Raw genomic sequence first — 17,126 nt, forward strand, 5'->3', positions numbered from 1 at the left:
CCCATAATGACCTTGGTCCATACTCCCAGAGGGATAAAGAATAGGAAAGCTATCAGGGGAGGGGATGGGATACGGAGTTCTGGTGGTGGGAATTGTGTGGAGTTGTACCCCTCTTATCCAATGGTTTAGTCAGTGTTCCCTTCTTAAAAATAAAAAATTATTAAAAAGAAAAAAGAACAGAAAGGGGTTACAAAATAAAACTTGGACTAATTTGGTGTATTAGCCAAAGCAAAGGACTCTGGAAAAGAAGGGTAAGGGGAGAGGGGCTTTCATGTCCTGTTACACAATTAGAGGCCTATTTGGGGGTTCGGGGTGTTTTGTAGACACCTATCTTGATGAGATGAGAGATTATAACCTTCCAACAAAAGAAGAAAGAAACAAGGACAGAAAGGGAAAACACAAAGTGAAACTTGGACTGAGTGTGGCATATTGCAACAAATCAAGTCCACAAAGGGTTCTAGGGAGTGAGGGGAAGGAGGGGTTGAAAGGGTAAAAAAAAAAAAAAAAAAAAAAAAAAAAAAAAAAAGCCCTGTAACATGCTTGAAATATTAACAGTAAACTGATGAGCTATAATGATGTACATCAAGTTCAAATGTCAAGATGTGGATACTAAGTATGTAAGTATAAAAACTGTACTGTTAGGGTTGGAGAACAAACATTTCTTTTACCAAAAACTGGTTATTTAAACCGTGTTTCTCAGGCCATACAAAATTACCCACTTAAAAATTAGCACTTAATCTCTCTATGACAAATACTCCCAGGTTTTTTATTTCATGTCCTGCTTGTGGTTGCTTTGGTAAGGACACACCAAATGATTTCTCCATTCCTGCTGTGGACTGATTGGCCTATAGAGCCCGTGAGCGGTGGTGTGTGGCAGCACACTTGTGTCTGAAGTGCATGTCATGGTGAGTACTGTCCAGAGAGGGGGGCTGGAACATTCAATATTAAATGGATAAAAAGCATTTGCTCAGGAAATTAGCACTTCAAATGAAAATTAAGAGATTTACTCAAGAATATTAATCACAACCAACCTTTTAAAGTACCAAAATTTGTATTACTGAAACAGTCCTTGGCATATAACAACAACAACAATTAAAGTTCTTAATAGTTTGGACAGAAGAGTTTAAAGAAAATAAAACGGTCTACTATATATGTATAGTTTTTGTTAATTCATTTGTCTCTGTGTGTTCTTCCCTCTGAATTGAGGCCATCAGGATTTCTTTACTAGCTCAGGGAGGGTCAACAAAGCCACTGGTGAATACAGAGACGGTAACAAAATGGACAGAAAGTGTTATCAAATCAGAAAAAGTGAGTGCCATCCTTCCTGCTATTTTTAAATTATATTTTTATAAAATGTTTCTGTGAGAATTTGTGGTTTTGAAGTACCAAAAAGACCTTTTTGAGAAAATACTTGTTTTATAAGAATGTTGACTTTTTTTTTCTGTTGACGATAGCTTCTTTTTTTATAAGCACTTTCATTTATTTTAGATTTTCACGATTGCATTTTCGATTTTCACGATTGCATCGCCATAATACCTACGTATAGATTAAATGTTAACCAACGTTAGCTTGAAATATTTTCAGTATTGGGGGCCAGGCTGTGGTGAACCTGGTTAAGCACACATATACCAAGCTCAAGGACCTGGGTTGGAGCCCCCGCTCCCCACCTGCAGGGAGTATACAAATAATATATAGGAGCAGCCGAGATCTTTCACCAGGTGCTTTAAGTGTATGGCTTGATTAGAAGCCATTCTAAGCCATTAGAAGTCAAAGTGATCAAAAGAGTGTAATGAGAGAAATCGAATTATGATGTCCTAAGTGATGCTCATTATAAACCATTAATGTGTGGGCCAGGTGGTGGCACACATAGTATGAAGCGCAAGGACCTTTACTAGGCTCTGGTTCGAGCCTCCACTCCCCACCTGCAGGGGGAATCGCTTCACAAGCGGTGAATCAGATCTGAAGGTGTCTGTCTTTCTCTCCCTCTACCTTCCCCTCCTCTCTCAAATTCTAATAATAATAATAATAATAAATAGAAAGAAAAAAAAAAAAAAACCAGGACCGCCAAGAGTGGTGGATTCGTAGTGCTGGCACCGAGCCCCAGCAATAACCCTGGTGGCAGTAAACAAAAAACAATAATAAAATTTTAAAAATATTTTCAGTATTAAAAGATGACTACTTAGTTGACTTAATGCCTTGGCTGTGATATTCTAATGCATCAAACTGTGTTGACCTGGATGCCAGAGTAATTCAGGTACATTCAAACAGCGAAGTATGAGTCTCTGCCCACTTCGAATTTTATCACCTGCATGAAAAGTTATAGAACTAGAGAGAGATACTTGTTTTAATTTTTAAAATTTTATTTATTAATGAGAAAGACAGGAGGAGAGAGAAAGAACCAGATATCACTCTAGTACATGTGCTGCCAGGGATTGAACTCAGGACCTCATGTTTGAGAATCCAATGCTTTTATTTTATTTTTATTTATATATATATATATATTTATTTTCCCTTTTGTTGCCCTTGTTTTTTTTATTGTTGTTGTAATTATTATTGTTGCTGTTTTGTCATTGTTAGATAGGACAGAAGAAATGGAGAGAGGAGGGGAAGACAGAGAGGGGGGAGAGAAAGACAGACACCTGCAGACCTGCTTCACCGCCTGTGAAGCGACTCCCCTGCAGGTGGGGAGCCGGGGGCTCGAACCGGGATCCTTACATCGGTCCTTGTGCTTTGTCTCACATGCACTTAACCCACTGCACTACCGCACAACTCCCGAGAATCCAATGCTTTATCTACTTCACCACCTCCCAGACCACAGCACATGGATACTTCCTATTCACTGTACAGATAAAAACTTGGTCATCTCTGTTGGTCCATCTGATGTCATATAGTCCCAACTTAGTAGGTGACATTATTAGGTGATATTCCCAACAAAGGCTTCATTCTTCCCTAGGAGACTTTAATGATCTTGAACCTGCTTCTTTTCAGAGTTCATCTTCAGCCAGGTATTTAGTTGGCAGGACCTTCTGATTCTTGAAAGATCTTTGTCCCATACTTTAAATTTGTCACTCATAGTTGAGAAATGCTGAGTCAGGCCATGTGGGTATATTTTCCCTTCTGAGTTTTTCTTTGTGATTTCCATGTCTTTTTTTTTTTTTTTTTGCCTCCATGGTTATTGCTGGGACTCAGTGCCGGCACTGCGAATCCACTGCTCCTGGAGGCTATTCCCCCCCCCCCCATTTTTGTTGCCCTTGTTGCTCTTGTTGTTGTTGTTACTGATGCCCTTGTTATTGGATAGGACAGAGAGAAATGGAGAGAGGAGGGGAAGACAGAGAGGGGGAGAGAAAGACACCTGCAGACCTGCTTCACCGCCTGTGAAGCGACCTCCGTGCAGGTGGGGAGCCGGGGACTTGAACTGGGATCCTTACACCAGTCCTTGCACTTTGCGCCACCTGCGCTTAGCCCACTGCGCTACCGTGCGACCCCCGATTTCCATGTCATTTTAACTAGTCAAAACAAGTCTTTGTCTTGCTTCTTTAGGGATAGGCTTTGAAAATCAAGCTGTATTCTTTACTAAGTAACATTGGCAGTCACCAACAATAGTAACTATAGATCATAATTATCTATGGCAATTATCTGGCTATTTTGATGAGAATGATATCCTTGGTAGAAAGAATGCATCTTGATTACAGAAACCCTCAGGGTAGGATACACTATTTGCCTGTTTTCTAGTCTGATGACTTGATTAGGAATACGCAGGCAGCCCGCGTAGCATTCTCAGAATCTGTGGTTCCCTTCACAGATGAGAGGTGTATGGAAAACAGGAGGCAGAAAAGACTTGTATTGTTTTCTCTGGGACAACATGACCCAGGGAACCAGAAGCCTTAGGACAGTCAGAAGGTGTCCCAACCTGCTAAAATACACCCTCTTTCTTCCTGCAGTGAGGATTGTATAGGACCTTCCATCTTTTCTTTGTCCCCTATTTTGTCTTGCTTTTTCTTTGCTGTTATTGTTGTTGTTAAGTGTTAGCTTAATCTTTATTTATTTATTTTAATTATCTTTATTTGGTAGAGCAGCCAGAAATTGAGAGAGAAGGGGAGATAGAGAGAGATAGAGACAAACACCTGCAGCCCTGCTTCACCACTCACTTGTAAAGCTTTCCCCCTGCAGTTGGGGACCAGGGTCTCGAACCTGGGTCCTTGCATGCTGTAGCATGGGCACTCAACCAGGTGCGCCACAACCTGGTCCCCTTATTTATTTATTTATTTATTTATTTATTTATTTATTTATTTATTGTCTTTCCTCCAGGGTTATTGCTGGGCTCAGTGCCTGCACCATGAATCCACCGCTCCTGGAGGCCATTTTTTTCCCCCTTTTGTTGCCCTTGTTGTTGTAGCCTCGTTGTGGATATTATTATTGTCATTGTTGATGTTATTCGTTGTTGGATAGGACAGAGAGAAATGGAGAGAGGAGGGGAAGACAGAGAGGGGGAGAGAAAGACGGACACCTGCAGACCTGCTTCACCGCCTGTGAAGCGACTCCCCTGCAGGTGGGGAGCCGGGGACTCGAACCAGGATCCTTACACCGGTCCCTGCGCTTTGTACCACGTGCGCTTAACCCGCTGCGCCACCGCCTGACCCCCCTGTTTATTTTTATAGAGACAGGACTTGAGAGAGGAAGAGGAGGAGGTAGCGAGACAGAGAGATACCTGCAGCCCTGCTTCACCACTCATGAAGCTTCTTCTCTGCAGGTAGGGAGCCTCAGGCATGAGAATCTCTGTACAACCATTATGTTGTCTACCCTACCCGCAAGTGAGATATATTTTGAGCAATTTATATTTAATTTGAACTCATATTCTCTTTGGGTACCGGATAGAATATTTAAATGGTTGTTATGACTTCTCTAAGAATAGTGTCCCTCTCATGCCAAGACTGTCTCTCATGCTAGGGGTGCCCGAGGCAAGGAAGGTGTGAGAAGTCCTCAAATACCAACCCTCTGCTGCCTTTCAGTCCTGCATGGAGCTGGAATTACAGGGCTCTGTTGCCATGGTGCCCCAACAACATGCACTTTTTATCCCCCCATTACTGAAGATGTGGGATATAGTGGTTCATAACTTGCATTCCTCACATCTTTTGGTTCACAAATAAGGGACACAGCTTGGCTTCCCCCCAAAAAATAGCTGAAAATACTACCCAAAACTTTTGTACATAAAACCAAATGCAATGTTTGTTGAGAAATTTACACCATTTAGGGAAAAAAAACGCACATTACTTTGAAAGTGTTTTAGGTCAGAGGTTTTTTTGAGTCAGACTTAAGACTCAGAGAATTTATGATAGAGTTTTGTCTTTGGGTCTCTGAACATTGAGGTGAGTATTTTTAGATGAAAAGGGCACAGAAGAGCCAGATCTACATTCAGATTCCAACTTCTAGTTCAGTGCTTTACCTCTTTACAGGCATTCTGATAAAGCCCATACTTTGCAGCACTGGAAATTCTTTCTTCTTAATTACTTTTTAAATGGTCTCAGGGTTATTGCTGGGGCTCAGTGCCTGCACTATGCATCCACTGCTCCTGAAGGTCTTTTTTTTTTATAGGACAGAGAGAAATTGAGAAGGGAAGGGAATATATGGAGAGAGGGGTGCAGAGAGAGAGAGAGAGACGCCTACAGACCTGCTGCAGGTGGGGACCTGGGGCCTCCAACCAGGATCCTTGCCTGGGTCCTTGTGCTTCATACTGTGTACACTTAAGTCAACTCACTACTTACTGTCCAATCCCCAGGATTTTTTTTTTTCTTTATTGGATAGGACAGAAGTTGAGAGAGTGCGACGGACCGCTCAGGCGGGGGAGCAGCAGGAGTTGTCAGGGTCTGCTGAAGAGAGCCCCAGGTGGATCAGGAGTCTGCGCGAGGGAGAACAGATAAACACCACACTCTATTGGAGGGTGAATCTGAACTCAATGTTTATTAGACAGGCAAGCGTTTATATACTTTTTTTTTTAGCATTTACATGATATTTTGAAAGCAGGACTCTGGAACAGAAAGTAAAGCATTTCTGATAATTGTGGTTATTTCAAGGGAGTGTCAAGCCCTGCGGGAGTAACCTGCAATGTATTCATGAGTAGGAGCTCTCTGTAAAAATTTAACTTTCTCCCTATTGTAAAATCTAACTCCCTTCTTAATCATGGGGGGGGGGCAGCGTAAGCTAAGGCTTTGGCTTCTAAGGGGGGGGCAACATATGTCTGATTGAGGAATTTTCTGAAAAGTGTATGTATGTCTTCTATTCCTGATACCTCTTCTGGCTCATTACTTTTTAATATATTTTCTAATTTTAATTTATCTACATTAGGGACTCTAGATCTACTGCAGTCTCTGTACCTGATGCACCACAAATGTGTCAATTGGGTATATAATTTATAACATGTTCTGAGAGGAAGCAACACCAAGGAGGTCTGCTTCTTGCTAATCTTTCTAAAAAAGGGCAAACTATACCAGGATACATGAGTGCCATTAATACTAACTTTTCTGTCACCCTGCATGTAGGCACCGGTATAGTGCAAAGGGCGGTCAGCGGGCTTAGGTAAATATTTGCGGTAAAGACAGGGAGGAAACCGCAGTCTACCACCCATGGGGTAGCTGGTCCCCATTTGGTCATAACTATAGGTGCTGGTCTGCGGTAGGACCCTCTGTCTGGTTTTCTAACTTGCTGAACTCTGGGTTTTTCTTCAGTTTCTATTTCTTGGAAATGTGAGTCATCAGGGACTGTATCCCGGGCTGGGCCTCCGGGAATTAGTGACTGAGTATCCTGGTCATTTGTTATTAATCTATAGACTAGGGCAGCTTATCCCCACCTGTTCCCGCCAAACATAAGACTCATTGTGATCATAAGAATAAGGGATTGTAATCTAAATTTGATCGGCATGCCGTGTCCCGTTCCCAGAATCACTCTTCCTTGAAGATGTGGTTCCTGGGTGCTGACTTTGTCAGACCCTTCGTTTCTGGTTTGATAGGGACGTGGCAAGAGAGGAGGGGAAGATAGGGAGAAAGATAGACACCTGAAGACCTGTTTCACCACTTGCAAAGCAACCCCTCCCCCCTCAGGTGGGGATGTGGGCCTCAAACCGGAATCCTTGTGTGGGTCCCTGCCTTTTGTACTACATGCACTTAACCAGGTGCGCCACCACCCAAGCCCCAGAAATTTCCTTATATGCCCAACTCAATTTAGTAATATTCCTTCCACTTTCCTGTGGATGTCTTCAATCTTTGACTTTTAGCTTCGTAATTTTTTTAAAAAGTTCTTTTTGGGTTAAGTGCACATGGTACAAAGTGAAAGGACAGGCTCCCCACCTGCAGGGGGGTCACTTCACAGGCGGTGAAGCAGGTCTGCAGGTGTCTATCTTTCTCTCTCCATCTCTGTCTTCCCCTCCTCTCTCCATTTCTCTCTGTCCTATCCAACACAACAACATCAATAACAACAATAACTACAACAATAAAGCAACAAGGACAATAAAAGGGAATAATTTTCTTAAAAAAAGTTCTTTTTGATTCTACTATTTGCATCCTTTTTATTCCCCCCAAGTGATCAAAAGAGAAGAGTTTTCTGTTTGCTCACTTATGAAGGGACACCCATCCACTTGTCATGCTGCAGCTTTCTTATGTAGGCAAAGGGGTGGCAGTCTAGTTACCATCCATGTTGGCCTTGGCAAACACAGTCAAAAAGCAATAAGTTGTATTTTCAGGCACCAGGCACCTTACTCAGTTGAGAGCAAGTGTTCAGGTAGTTAGGCCTAGTCTTCATGCACCTTGTATATTTAATATTTCACAGAATCCAGAGAGAAATTGGCCTAGGGAAATTCTCTCTTGCCTCCTTGATAAAAAGTGAGTGTCCCCTTCCCCCTTCCTATTCCCATAGGGCAGTGAGTAACTCCCATTCTTGAAAAAAAATTCTGTGGATACAATTTACTATTTACTGCCACCCACCTGAGCCAGGGCATGTATGTGTCTATATAAAATTTATATTTACTTAGCACCAGAGCCTGTGGAACCTCTGAGTCCCTTATTGGTCTGAGCTCACATCTGGGAACATTGCAGTCACAAGTGCTTTTTTTTCTCAGCTTCCCCCCTGCAGGTGGGGACCAGTGGTCACATCTGGGAACATTGCAGTCAAAAGTGCTTTTATTTCTCAGCTTCCGCCCTGCAGGTGGGGACCAGGGGATTAGCCCCAGGTCCTTGTGCTTGGTGACATGTGCTCTTACCCAGGTGCACCACTTCCTGGCCCCCATTACTAAGATACAGAAATGCAAAAGTAAATGAATTGGATTGCTAGAGACTTTATAAGTTTATTAGAAATTTGGTTGAGGGAGAAAGTTTGGTTGGTTGATTCTACACATACACAATCTTGCCATCTGTAAAGCCATAGACTTCAGCATCTATAAATTCTAACTCATAGTGCAGGGTATCTAGAGTCTTTTTCCTACATTTGTAGACAGAAAACCTTCCGTGCATTGACTTTAACCACAGTTTCTAGTTTTTTTTGTTTTGTTTTTTTTTAATAATTGTCATTGTTTGATCTTGTTCTTGTGGGCCTAGTTTAGTTCCTTTTTTCCTTCCTTTCTCTGTCTCTTCTTCTTCTTCTTCTTCTTTTTTTAATCACTGGAACTTGGTCCCTGTATGAATCCACTGCTCTTGGTGGCCATTTTTATTTTTTAAAAAATATTTATTTATTCCCTTTTGTTGTCCTTGTTGTTTTATTGTTGTAATTATTATTGATGTCATTGTTGTTGGGTAGGACAGAGAGAAATGGAGAGAGGAGGGGAAGACAGAGAGGGGGAGAGGAAGACAGACACCTGCAGACCTGCTTCACCGCTTGTGAAGCGACTCCCCTGCAGGTGGGGAGCCGGGGTCTCAAACCTGAATCCTTACACCGGTCCTTGTACTTTGCACCACGTGTGCCTAACCTGCTGCACTACTGCCCGACTCCCGTAAATTTTTTTTAATTGTCTCTATTTATTGCGTAGAAACAGCCAGAAATCGAGAGGGAAGGAGTAAATAGAGAGACACCTGCAACCCTGCTTCACCACTCGCAAAGCTTTCCCCCTGCAGGCGGGGGCCAGGGGCTCAAACCCAGGTCCTTTTGCATTGTAACATGTGGCTCAACCAGGTGTGCCACCACCTGGCCCTTTGGTGGCCATTTTTTTTTCCATTTGTTGGATATGGCAGAGAAATTGTGAAACATTTCCCCAGCAGGTGGGGAGAGGGGGGCTTGAGCTTGGTAATGTGTGCACTTAACTGGGTGTGCCAAAGCCCGTCCCCTCTTTTTTTCATTCTAATTTTTATTAGATAGGACAGAGAGAAATTGAGAGGGGAGGGGAGATAGGGAGAGAGAAAGATACCGGCAGACCTGCCTCACAGCTCATGAAGTGGACCTCCTGCAGGTGGGGGGGGGGGCTCGAACCTGGGACCTTGAGCTTGGTAATATGTATGCTTAACTGGGTGTGCTACTGCCTGGCCCCCTAGTTTAGTTTCTTCAAGAGAATCATCCGGAAACTTGAAGGCAACTATAAACTCCTGGAGGAGTCTCAGCTGAGATGAGGTAGTTCTCAGAAGCTCCTTCTTGCTGAGACCTGAGCCATTGATGTTCTGTAGAATCCAGAATTGAGAAAATAAGTCTTTCTTATTTTATTAATTACTTAATATTGATTCACAAAATTATGAGATGACAGGGGTGTAATTCTGTACCTTACCCACCCCCAGAATTCTGTGTGTAGGATCAGCATGTCTGAGGCTCTAGGAGTCTCTGATTCAGTCTCTAGCACCATCATAAGCCAAAAATGAATGGTGCCAATTTCCTCCCAGAGGTCCAGGGTGTGTTTGGGGGTGGGGGGCTGGAGCTAGGACTGAAGTTCCAACCCTCTATAGACTCACGTGGCTGGTTCCCCTGCAATCAGCCCCCATCGCTAGGTGCATTGCAGAAGAGCATTAAAGTTAAGTCAGGTGTGGTGGAAAGAGGTTTTGATGAGCATCAAGACAGCTTTATTGGTGTCACGTTTGGAAATGCAAGGCTCCTACAGTTCTGTGCCAGAAAACAAAGCTCGCTACATACACGTTCTTAAAAATCACAAATTACAGCACTGTTGTCTTGAATTCCATGTGCTCACTATCTGCCACAGTAAACAATGTAAACAGCGCCCTAACCCACTAGGGAAAGATACAAACAGATTGGGGGCACAGATCTTTCTTTAAAAGTACTGTAATTACAGACCCTTTTATTTATTTTTTAAGTATTTATTTTCCCTTTTGTTGTCCTTGTTTTTATTTTTGTAGTTATTGTTGTTGTTATTGATGTCACTGTTATTAGATAGAACACAGAGAAATGGAGAGAGGAGGGAAAGACAGAGAAGGGGAGAGAAAGACAGACACCTGCAGACCTGCTTCACCGCTTGTGAATTGACCCCCTGCAGGTGGAGAGCTGGGGGCTGGAACTGGGATCCTTATGTTGGTCCTGGCACTTTGTACTACGTGCACTTAACCCGCTGCACTACAGCCCAACTCCCTATTTATTTTTATTGCCACCAGGGTTATTGCTGGGGCTTGGCTCCTGCACTACAAATCCACAGCACCTGGCAGACATTTTTTTTCCTTTTTCTGCCTCCAGGATTCTCACTGGGACTTGATGCTAGAACTATGAATTCACTGCTCTTGGTGGCCATTTTTTCATTTTGATAGGACAGAGAGAAATTGAGAGGGGAGGGAAGGGGAGATCAGAGGAGTGGAAGAGAAACCTCTGCAGACCTGCTTCACTGCTTGTGAAGTGCCCCCCCCCCCCAAGGAGCTAGGGGCTTGAACCAGGATTCTTGTGCAGGAACTCTATGTGTTTAACCCAGTGTGCCACTGCCCACACCACCCACACCCTACCCCACCCCATTTTATTTTTACTTGACAAGACACAAATCGAGAGGGAAGAGGAGAGAGGCAGGAAGAGAGACTATTGCAGACTTGCTTCACCACTGGTGAAACATTCTCCCCACCAAGTTGGGAGCTGGGACTCGAACCCAGATCCTTGTACTTGATGATGTGTGCACTTAACCCGGTGCACCACTGTCTGTCCCCCCCCCCCCTTTTTTCCTACTTCTGAATGTCTTTCCTTTTATTCTCTTCTCCCTCCAGGTCCTGATGGAATTGGAGTTCAGAGCCCTCTGGTCATCTTCCCCTAACAAGAGAAGAGAATTCTATGAACTCATCTAACTAGTGTACAGTAGAACATAATGATATCTGAAGAGTGAGAGGGAATAAAGGCTATGTTGGAAAGTGGCTGGGCAACTATCAAACATGTTTCCTAGAGATGGGTTTTAAACACATGCAACCTCTTCTGTAGATGTTTTGTTTTAGAAGGATTACAACAACAACAACAAAAAGCAAACCAGGAGACACATGTTATTGATTATTTTTAATGATTTTGAGCTATGGTTTGACCACAGCTTTTAGAACAAGCAGGAAAAAAAAAAAAGCGGATTTCATAACTAACAAACAGCATCGGAGCAACATCTTTCTTTAAAAGTATTGCGATCACAGACCTTAGGCCTAAGGACTACATCACCATTGCTCAGTGAAAAGAGGCAGGTACAACAGCTGGAAATCTTTTTCTGTATGTAACTGGGAATTCTGTTGAAGAGCAAGCATAAATGGCATTTAGAAAAAAAGACTTTAATGACTTCTGATCATCATTGCCTATGTGAACAACTATTGAAAAGTCCAAATACAGTTGTACTTTTTTTAGTAGACTGCTTTATAATAAAACTTAAATGAACTCAATGCTGTGAGTAGTATTGCAACTATTTTAAAATAGCTTTAAACTAGACAAGTGTACAATTAGAAAATGTGATTTTTAAAAAAAAAAAAGCAGAAAATAAATAGCAATATACCTATGAGCACATTCAAATGGACCAGTGTCGTTAACAGTAATTTAGGCTTCAGTTGATTCTGCAGAAAGGAAGCAAAGGTGTAGTATGTTTTTAGTAGCTCTGAATAGACTGTTTTCTGGTGACATGTGCCCAACTATTCTCCCAAAATATGGAGCCTTGAGAGGTTGGGAGTATTGTTTCTGACAGTAACCAGCCTCAGTTCTGAATGCTGAATCACAAGGGAGCCCCAGCCATATATAATGGAGCAGACAGTGAGGGCGGAAGGGAGAGAGAACACGTAAGATAGGGATCTTTTATCTCTTTCAAAAACAGATAATAAAGGAAGGGTTGGCCTTGAGTCTATCCAACACTAAGAGTTGCATTGTAGAGGCATTTTCAGTTTAAGGATCATCGGTAACAATTTGTATTCTGAAGCATAGTAGTACAATTCTATCAGAGTATATAATGCAAAGCAAATAACCACCATGGAGTTTATTAGAAGTAAAACCCTTTAGCGAGAGAATAAACTGGAACTATGGGTCAGATGGACAAAATAGCATTAAGTGCCTTAGTGGACATCACTGGATAAGAATGTCCAAACTCATGATCCATCAGTGGTTTTAATGAACATGTTGTCCTAAGTTATATTTTTCTTTTAAAAATAGACGATTTGAAGATAAAGGGAGGGATCACAGACGTGCTGAAACAGCCAGAAGCAGATGCTGCACAGAAGAGGGGTGATGTCGTATTCAGCGGAAAATGTAATTCTAACGTCAAAACCCAATTTGTTGCTTTGGACAAGGTTGCCATAAAGACAGTGGGAATGGTTCTAAGAATCTTCATTTGGTTAGCTAGGAGCTACTTCTCTTCTAATGAAAACCCAGAGTAATTTTTTTTTTTTATTCCTAAGAATGGGGCCTTCTCTTTAGTGGATTAATTTTTCCTGAGGTATTTATTCTTTCCCTAAAATCTGCTGTGAGCTCACTGATTCCACAGCTTCAACTTACAAACAAACAAACAAAAAAGCACAGAGAGACTTGGGACAGAGATGGTAAATGCCCCTGTACTGAACAAAGTTCTCTGTTGCAGGGCCAATTCACCTGACAAATTTCTGCAAGAGTAACAAAAATATTCACCGGGGTCTGCCATCTTTGTTGTTCTGAGATAATTTCTTTTCCTAAAGCAAGTTGAAAAATCAACATTTTTTTTTCTAACTGAAAACCAACTGAGCATTGCTACAGAGATTAAAATAAGAAGCATCTAATTAGTGACAACCAAAAAAGCTGTGGGATCCTTTTTTTAAAAAATATTATTATTATTATTATTTTGTAAAAAGTTTTCACAGCAAAACCGCAACTCTGGATTGCTCTACATATGCTGGTCATAAACTGTGGCTTGCTTGTTCCGATTTCTTTGTGTTATAATATTGATATTTAATAGGAAAATAAACTACATAGACTTTTATCTGTATGCATCCATTTGCAAATTTCCTTACAAAAGAGGACAAAGCACATAGGCATTCACAAATTCTATGCCATTTCTATTAAAATTGGTATCATCTATACATTATATTACAGTATTAACAATTTGTTGTTCTACCCATTGGGTAGGATATGTGCAGAATATATTCAAGTTATATACAGCACCTTACAAATAAAAACATAAGACAAGACAACTGAAAAAGCACCATTGTAAGTGAGGCACAACAAGGGGGGGGGCATGGAACGCATCTGCTGCCATCAGACAGGAGACGCTGGGGTGCTGGAAATCTGCAGCCATGCAGAGCTCTTGGAAAGGGTCTGGATCTAGGTAAGATGGTTGTCCAGAGTATAGTGATCTCTGTGTAGCTCTAGCACCCCTCTTCCATCACACGGAGACAAGCACACATGGCGGAAGGAAAGAGAAGGAAGACGGGGCTTTCTTTAGCAAGGCGTTCCCTCCTCACAGACAACAGCTTCTGGGTGCAGTGCCCTGGAAAGCAGAGAGCGGCAGAAGGAGCAGTAGCGCACACATACATGACTGAGCCTGGCAAAAAAAAAAAAAAAAAAAGCCAAACTTGAACCAGGCAAAAGATACAGCGTCTGGGGTATTAAAATAAGCGGAGCGAAAATCCTGATTGCCCTTGGTCCTGTGACAGCAGGACAACCAGTTGCCTGGCCTGCTCTACTCTTGGAAGGGTGAAGGGCAAGGTCTATGAGAACCGGTGAGTTAGAAAGCCACAGAGCCGAGGAGACCAAGCTCTGTTACCTGGCGTGAAAGGTTAATCTATGCTTCCGTTGTGCCATGGTTAGATACAGGGTTCCTCACACCAAGGAGACTTGCCCGCTTGTCCAGCAGTGTTAAGTTATTTTAGGCAAATTAGCCCAGGTGTGGGAAGCTGGGAGAGCATATGGAGAATGCTACGTTGGACAAGTTAACCACCAAGCATCTGTTTGGGGAGCTTTATTTTCCTTCATGAACTTCTGGGTTTGGGGAGATTTTAAGCAAAATGAATGGCATTCCAATTAACATGGAGAATTAATGTTGCCATTTTAAGTGACAAAACCCCCAGAAGCTGCACCAGCTCAGCAAATAAGACCTGAGGTCTCCATATCACCGTTCAGAATGCACATCAGAGAAGTTTGTTAGAAGTTCTGTGGAGCCCTTTTGAGTGTTGCGAGGATGAGTGCAGAGGGAATGGAAATCTGCAGGATTTCCTGTTGTGCTCACTTGTGTGCTATCTTCCTCTGCGGATGCTGTAGGCCTCCCACTTGACTGACTTCTTGGTCCTTATTTCCTCTCCCCGAAACTAGAGCAAAAATTAGTGGCTATGCATCTGGTCTTCATGAATCCTTCTAATTTTAAATACTTCCCTCTGCTATCTTGAGAATGGCTTGTGGACTGTATAGTTTGCTTAGCAAAATCTCCTTTGTACTAAGGACTGTTTCAGTGCGTGGAGAGTACTAGATACTTCTAGAAAAGTACATATATGCCTGAAGACTGTGTTTCCAGAAACAGAATTCAACCTGCTTTGGTCGTTCATACTCCCAGCAGTCCCTGGAACAACAGAAATGCCCAGGAATGTCAATTCCCACCAACTGTTCTTTCAACAATGCAATCTTTAAACATGAATGAAAGAACGAACCTGTCATTGATGCCTAACTTCCCGGCTCCAAACTGAACCCTTGGGGTCCATGAGATGTAAGTTTTTTGAACACTAGCCCTACTGTGCAAATGAATTGGCATCATCACCCCTTTTACTTTATTTTTTTAACCAGAGCACTGCTCAGCTCTGGCCTACAGTGGTGTGGGGGACTGAACCTGGGGCTTTGGAGCCTCAGGTGTAAGAGCACTTTGCATAACCATTATGCTATCTACCTCCACCCATCATCACCCCTCCTTCCACCCCATGCATGCCAACAGGGTGGCAACGCAGCATGAACAGGTCAACTACAACTTTCAAAAGTGTTGCTGATCTAACTCACCTTTTCCCTGTGTAGAAGGAAAATGGACCATTAATTCCATTTGTGACCTTGGCTTTTTAAACTAATTTGTTACAGAATTCTAGCCTTAAGTCATGGTTTAGTGTGTGTCTTTTATGTATCTTTGAATAACTACTCAACATCAAGGACAGTTCTCTAGGGTGACTGAATGGAAGGAACCACTCCTTTGAAGGATGATTAAAGTTATTTGAATTAAATATGCCTTTTGCCAATATTAAGGATAGCTGCAAAATGCTCACACACTTATAAAAAAAAAAAGAAAAGAAAAAAAGAAGAAAAAGATAAAAAGGTAGGCAAGTGAATAAGGAATTGCCAAGCTCTGGACATAAGCTCATTCTTGCAGCAGGTAGAAAAGTAAGCATAGTTAAGGCTATTTTGAACTAGAGCTCTCAGGTTGGGTTTGTCCATTTTGTCAAATGGCAGACAAGTTTTGGAATGATGACATCATTACCTAACCTCATACTTCATCTGACCAATGAGCTACTGGAGTCCTCAACTAGGCAAGTATTTTCTGACCCCACCAAACAGGGTTAGGTTACACTCCACACTGGGGAGCTCCCCCATACCCTTCAAATATAAGTTTGTAAGCCAGATGCCAGCTGACATGTCTGGGAGTCTCTAGATCCTAGGAAGGCAATTGCAGGGTTTGAGGCAAGGCTCCCAGGACTCTGTCCTGCTCAGACTCCCACCATGACACACACACACACACACACACACACACACACACACACACACACACACTTTCAAACGGTGTTTGAAGCATGCGTCACAACTGCTGTTCACTTTTCTTTTCTCTTTAGGATTTACCTAATTTGGGGGGTACTACTATGTGAAAGGAATGAATCTAGAGAAGATTCCAAGTCTCAAAGAAAGACCAGATCGAACACCTACTGACCAAAAGCAGCAGCAGAAAGGAGCAGAGGGCACTGAAGAGGACCATTAATCAAAATCCCCTAGCTCCCAGTCAGCAGCACAACCACCTCGCTGAGAGCCCACCTCAGAGAACCTCGAGCTAACAATTCTCTCTCTCACACACACACAGACACACACACACACATACGCTGACCCCAGTGTCACTGCACCATCCTGTCCACTGATACAGTACAGAGGCCACCAGGACCTCACCACACAGAGCAGGCCACTTCCTCCGAGAAGACCTGTTGGATGTCCTGGCTGCTGCTGTCAGAAAGTCAGACCCTTTTATCTCCACAGAAGCAGATCGTTTATTTTTATCTAAGAGAGTGGCTCTGGGAATATCAGGAATATTAAAAACTATGACTAACATCATGTAAAGTTAGTTTTCTAGTTGCATTTGAATTGCATATTGTGCTTTTTGTCCTGTGCTCTTAAGGTTGCTCCCTACCCAGCACTGCTTCTCGCTGTCTGTCAGGTTCTGAGGACATTGCCAGGACTTCAGTGGGCAATGCCTCAAGACCACACTGCCAGCACTCTGCTCCCCCCTCAGCTCCGGGGCTTCCTGTAGGAAGAACTGCTGTGTGCTGCTCATGCCCAGGCAGATGAGATCCTGTGTCCAGGACCAAACTGACTGCCTAAGGAAGGTGGGAGGGAGGGAGAGAGAGACAAAGATAGGTAGAGAGAGAGAGAGAATGGGAAACGCTGAAAAGTCACATATTTCAATAATATGTAAAATAACCACCTTGCATTTTAAACACTTGCATAAAATAATGTGTGTATCTGAGTAGAGCTCATGCTACAGTGCAAACAAAACAAAACAAACCCCTCAGCTGCTG

This window comes from Erinaceus europaeus, chromosome 10 (genome assembly GCF_950295315.1).
Source record: "Erinaceus europaeus chromosome 10, mEriEur2.1, whole genome shotgun sequence".
Lineage (NCBI taxonomy): Eukaryota > Metazoa > Chordata > Mammalia > Eulipotyphla > Erinaceidae > Erinaceus > Erinaceus europaeus.